Source organism: Lepisma saccharinum, unplaced genomic scaffold (genome assembly GCF_977018435.1).
Source record: "Lepisma saccharinum unplaced genomic scaffold, izLepSacc3.1 HAP1_SCAFFOLD_341, whole genome shotgun sequence".
NCBI lineage: Eukaryota > Metazoa > Arthropoda > Insecta > Zygentoma > Lepismatidae > Lepisma > Lepisma saccharinum.
This window is the reverse complement of record NW_028143065.1, coordinates 64,527-70,898: the sequence shown is the minus strand read 5'-3', so window position 1 is coordinate 70,898 and position 6,372 is coordinate 64,527. Positions and strand designations below refer to the sequence as shown.

General features: G+C 36.1%; 1 protein-coding gene across 2 annotated transcripts in view; it reads right to left on the bottom strand.

Moving 5' to 3' along the window:
• Window positions 1–2,542: 2,542 nt before the first annotated feature.
• rump (heterogeneous nuclear ribonucleoprotein rumpelstiltskin) overlaps window positions 2,543–6,372 on the bottom strand; it is a 61,241-nt gene continuing 57,411 nt past the window's right edge. For both annotated transcript variants that reach the window (XR_014441130.1, XR_014441131.1), the window contains one exon: window positions 2,543–2,847. The gene's annotated coding sequence lies outside the window, so the exon portion shown is untranslated. The remainder of the gene's footprint in view (window positions 2,848–6,372) is intronic.

Below are 6,372 nucleotides of genomic sequence, written 5' to 3'. Positions count from 1 at the left end.
ATCTTCTTGAGACACCTCCATAATATGGTTTTTGAACGCATCAACGGCGTCTTCCGCCGACGAAAATCGTTGTCCACGCAATTTATTGACATTCGGGAACAAGAAGAAGTGATTGGGTGCCAAATCAGGACTGTACGGCGGATGACCCATCAATTCGATTTTTTGACTGTTCATAAAGTCGGTTGTTAGACGAGATGTGTGACAGCTGGCATTGTCTTTATGAAGAATGATCCGACGGCCTTTGTTTGTTTGTTTTCCGTATTTGACCGAAGACCTCTGGCAAACAAATTGTTGTGTACCATTCAGAGTTGACCGTTCTACGTTCCTCTAAAGTCACAGTTGCCACATGACCAGTTTTCCCGAAAAAACAGGCGACCATTTGTTTCGATGTGCTTCGAGCGCGAACAACTTTTGTTGGATTGGGTTCATCTTGAAACACCCATACAGTCGACTGCTGTTTACGTTCCGGCTCATATGCATATATCCATGATTCGTCACCTGTTACAATCTTATATACGTCTTTTGAAGCACCACGATTGTATTTATTGAGCATTTGTTTGCACCAATTGACGAGAGCGTCTTTTTGAGTTTTTGTCAAATTGTGTGGGATCCAACGAGAACATACCTTTCTCACAGCTAAATGATCATGTAATATTTTATATATGCTGGTGGAACTAATGCCTATGGTTGCCTCAATCTCACAGTATGTCACATGACGATCTTGCAGTATTAGGTTTTGCACAGCATCAATGTTTTCTTGAACAACAACTGATTTTGGATGACCTTCGCGAATCTCGTCGGTGAGCGAATGGCGGCCACGATTAAATTCGTTATACCAGCGTTTCACAGTGGCAAAGGATGGGGCTTCATCGCCAAATGTGGAAGTAAGTTGATCGATGCACTCTTGTCTTGACAATCCACGTCGAAAATCGTACAAAATCATAGCACGAAAATGTTCACGAGTTAATTCCACTTTATTGTTGTCGCGCAATCTCCAAGGCAACATAAACAACACAAATCAAGCTATTGACAAAACATTTGAAGTACGTTATGGTCAATAATGCCAGACGATTCCGTGCAAACGTCAAATCGCGCCTAACTTCAATCAGTGTTGCCAAGGCTCAAAATATAAATAGTGACCCTCGTATTTATTATATAAATGCACTATTACTGATTCCCACAGATACCGATGTTTGAAAATTGTAATTAAAAGGTGTACAAGTATTGATTAATATCAGTATGAGTATTCCATTCCAAATATATGCATCAATTCCAAGAATTTCATGAGAATGCCTGTTTTGTAATCACAAAATACTACTTCCTTTCTCACTTGGCTTTTACTTGTCTTGATAGATCTTCCATTTACTTCTGCCATCTGAGAGGCTGCAAAGTATGTGTATATAATGAAAGTAAATTGCAGAACAACTTCTATTGTTCAAGAAAAGCAAGTTACTCAAATTGAACTATCATTAAGAACATCTTGCAACAGGGACAATCAGGAGATTTTGGTGTAAGAAAAGCACTTAGTTTGCACACTGTCAAAGAGAAAATACTTTCTAACAAAAGACTGACATTCCGTATAATATCTTTTGTGAAAACAAATACAGTAGAGCGTCGATTATCCGAAGTAATTGGGGGACATGGGTGTTCGGAAAACTGGTTTGTTCGGATAATCGAACTGTACATGTTTATTTGCCAAAAAGAAGTACTGTACAGTAAATTTATTCATAAAAACAGGCATCTCTTTAAGTATGTATTACAAAGTAACGTACAAAGGCAACTTTAGTAGGAATATATAGTATGTGGTACAGTTTATTAAACAAAAATATGTACATATTACATACACATTTTGCATGAACAATACACACAGTACACAAAATTAACGTTTAAAAAAATTCTTTATTTTGGTCTGTCTAAGCAAGCCTACACGCTTACGAGCAGCTAAGTCACGTACTTTTTTCATTACAGATATCTGAAAGTGAGCGAGTACACAGTTCGGTTAAGCGGTCGTTCGGATAATCGACGCTCTACTGTACTTAAAGATGTGTACAATTAGGGCTGAAACGATATTTTTCTGGCATTATGGTCTTCTGCAGGGTCGGCAAAAATGCCACACAACACTTTGTGGAGTCTAATGATCCTGGAAATTATGCAAAATTCAGTTTCCATTTGTTTTGGACCAATGTGTGAAATTCCGAATTTTGTAATCACGTAACAGATATTTTGATATTCTGAAGTAATTCTTGAATATTTTGAAAGAAAAACTAATCGAATTGAAGCTTGTAATTGGAATGCACTACTTACACACTAATATTATTAAATATTTTGATTGATTTTTAATTATTAAAATTTTCAGGCGTCAAAGACATACTTGGCACAGAACAAATATGTCTAGTACCTATATATCACTTCAGGAGTGGAACAGCACCAGCACATATTATATATAATGCACAGAACATAGAATATGTTAGTATATTATTAAAATATTTTTCAATATTAGCTGACAGGGGAAAATGTTTGAAATGCAACCAAAACACACACATAAAGAAAGATCAAATTTATTATAAATAAATGCTAACAGTAAAAAATTACATTAAAATGCAACTTAATTACACAACAGGAATACATTCCATCACTTCTATCTACATATAAAATACCAACAATAACGACTGAAAAAGTGAAAGCACACGAGTTGACCAGACAGACAAACAGAGTAAAGAAGTTAAGAAGCAAGTACGAATACTCGCTATTTAGTTACCAATTTTAATACCTGTGTATGCCGAAAGTTATTTCCACTCATAAATGATGGCCAATCTTGAAAAATACTTGTATCCACTTCCTGCACACCTGAAGGAGGAAAAATGTATGAGACTCAATTCTGCATTTTTAAACTACAGTATTGTAACAATTTCATAATTGACACAAATAATGTTTCCTGTATGCCCAGAGAGAAAGAAAAAGAAACCCAAGAAAAGAACATGTGCAGACATGTGGATGAATTTACTTTTGGGTCATTCCATGTAAAATCAACCAATGAAGAGGCACTTTTCAATCATATTTTTGCATTGATTTGAAATTGCAGATGCATATCATATCTTATGTATTTCTGAATTTACAGAGGTGCAAAATGTGAGATTTAGACCAACTTTTTCACCTTGTTAATCTTATTTTGCAATTTTTCTGCAGTTCAGCACCTACAGAAATAATTCTGAAGTCATTTGAAAGGTCTTGAAGAGATCTTTCAAATCGTATATTACACGGCTGTCTGGGGAAAAAATTTGCAAGGTGGTGTCATGAAAATTTAGGTAGCCATTTTCTCAAAAACAGGCATGATTTTTTTTTTTTTTTTAATATGCACTATATATACACCATTACTCAAAAACTACAAAATTTGAAAATCACATGCTAATGGGATCTGGAGTTATGTTAGACTTAGGGTAGCAATCTTAATTGAACATTACCCATTATTTTGTGCTTTTAACTATATACTACGTAAGTCTATAAAACTATTGATAATATCTAAACAGCAAACCACGCAAATTCTAGTAGGAATTCGAAGAAGATTTTACAATATCGAAGTGGTTTTTAGAAAGGAAAGGAAAATTCGAAAAAAGTTAGCCTGGTGATGGCCAAAGGTCCAGCTGAGCCTTAACACCAAGCGAACAGAAAACCAGGTTCCCAACTTCAAGCTACAACTTTTAGTAACTTTTCAAAACTTAAATAAAATTCCAACATCAAAAGTAATTTTAATTCACTGCTAACTTGCAACTAGGGATGGACAATATCAGAAATTAGGTATCGCAATATATCGACAAGACACCATAAGATACGATATTTTTTTCCGTATCGTGATATCGGCGATATATATCGTCTCCACGATACATATAGTCTCGACGACAGTGGGCGGCTTTAAGAACCTTTTCTCAAGCACGCATCTCCAGGAAGCTATCAACTTGGGGCAAACCCCAGCACCTAACGACATGTTGGGTGAGGTGAGTCAAGGCAAGGACTTTTAAGAACCTTTTTCTACTTCCACAAAAATAGACAATAGTTAGGCTGAAGAGTTTAATGAACTAACCGGCCCTCATGCTGGCAAGGGAAGTGGGGCCCAGGGAATACACACTAGACCAACCAGACAAAACTGTAGCACCAAGAGCTACGATGTCGAGAGGAAGAATGCCAGGTGCACCTCGTTCTACAGGCTGCTGCGTTTCTTATCCCATTGGATTGGTCGCTTCCCCACTTCCCTTGCCAGCATGTAGGGTGCCCGCTGTAAGTCTGGACTATGAACGATAGACATGCGAAGTAAACTGAAGCTTATCTGCAAACGCTAAAAAGTTGAGTTGCGTTGTAGCGACCTACACGGAAAATCAAAGATTCGTCGTTCTGGCCGACTATGTACGAGAACCAAAATAAATAAAAACATTCCACATTATGATGATTCCCTTGCATGAACCACGGTCTGGTCTGGCACTCAAATCGTAGTTATGAAATACCGTACTACATATATCGCCAACACGATTTATATTATCCCCTCAATAAATATCGTGGAGACATATTTCCCTGCCTGACAATACTGTAATTACCTTTTCACGAGATCGTAATTCTTTTTAGCCACGGTGCATTTTACTGGTATAACAAACAGGGTAGCATTGTATCACTGTAGTATTTAAGTGAAATGATACACAAGGCAGTTTTTTTTGTTTTTTTTAATCAATGGTTCAAGTTTCAATTAGTTGTGAAGCGACACATGATTTTTAATTAATTTTGGACACTATATATTTCGCCGACATGATAAATATGATGGTAATTTTACAAAAAATCGTTGATTGTAATGGCCTATTATTACAGTAAAAGCTGAAAGAAAGGCATATTACCATAGAGAACAGAGGCGCAACCACACATTTTTGTCTGGGGGGCAGCACCAGGATAAACGTGCTAATAATAATAATAATAGTAGTAGTAGTAGTAAATCAAAGACGTTATCATCATCATGATTCACGCAAAAACGGGGTACAAGTCTGTGCTAATTCAATAGTGTCGGAACAAACAATTTGAAATATATTTTCAACACATTCAATTTCACATTAGCTAATAATTGACAACTGTATTTTTTAAGACAGAAAATGCATGACGAATTTAATTCGTTTTGTACAGGACATGTATACATTGCGAGCAAGAAAATTTTTAGATCCACATTTTTGCAAACTGAAAACAATATTCAATAAATAGGGCTAAAATAATTTCACAGGGGAGCAATGGGATTCTCTTTTACATTTTTTTTTCATGTAGATTGTTCGGCTCCCAGATCTGATTGTCACCGCCCCATGGCTACGGCTCAGAACTTCAGACTATAAGAAAAGCAGATACTGCAAGCGAAGCGAGCAAGAAAATTTTATGAAATCTGCTTTTTTCTAAGTACAAAATTTGAAATCGACGAAAGGCAATTGCCCCTCTTTGTCCCCCCGCAGGTGCCCTTGGCCGTCTGGAAGGAAAATGAAAGAAATAGGGCTAAACTAATTTCATCTTTAATGTCATTTTGACCTGCTACTCTTAGATTCTGCTATAGTCTTGCTTTTTGTTCTACTTCGATGTTTGACACCCCCTTTCCCTCTCTAGAATTGGTCTCTACCAAAGGTTGGGGACAATATCTCCTGCACCCCTGTGGTTGCGCCACTAATAGAGAAGGTATTTTTAAAATAAAAAAGTATGAAATGCGTATTTTAATGATAACATTTAAACATGAAGGCCACTATAGTAATTTACATACTGCAGTACAGAATGATATCGTACTATACGCATATTTACATGTTGATATTGCTTTTTGTGAATTGTCAATTTATATACTGTTAATGTATTATGCAGTAGGCCAGAAGCTTCAATTAATTCAAATTTTTAGCAATGCAACTAGGTGGAGGCACATTGTGGTCCTGATTCCACTTTAAACTATAGGCTCAGTTCCGATTAGCTCTTCTGTGCAAATAGCCACGCTTATGTAATCAGTAGAGCCTGGAAGTTTGGCAAAATGCCTCTTTTTATCTACTGCATATATTGATAAAATTTTTCCGGATATACGTTTTTTATGTTGTTTCGAATGTTTTAGCAGCCTTTTCATTTTGCCTATTTGGGACCCCACTGCCTATTATTAATTATAATGCTCTTTTTTTGCCTTTTTCAATGAAATATGACAATTTTTTTTAAAAAAATGTGTATATAAATTATTTTTCTCCCAAAAAACGTTGGCATTTATTTTTCTTCCGTTCATTCATGTGAATAATTTTCGCCTTATTTAAGTAATATTGAACTCACGCATGTTTCAACATTGCTGAAGGAGAAAAGTGTGAGGAAAAAGTATTTCATGCTGAGTTAGGA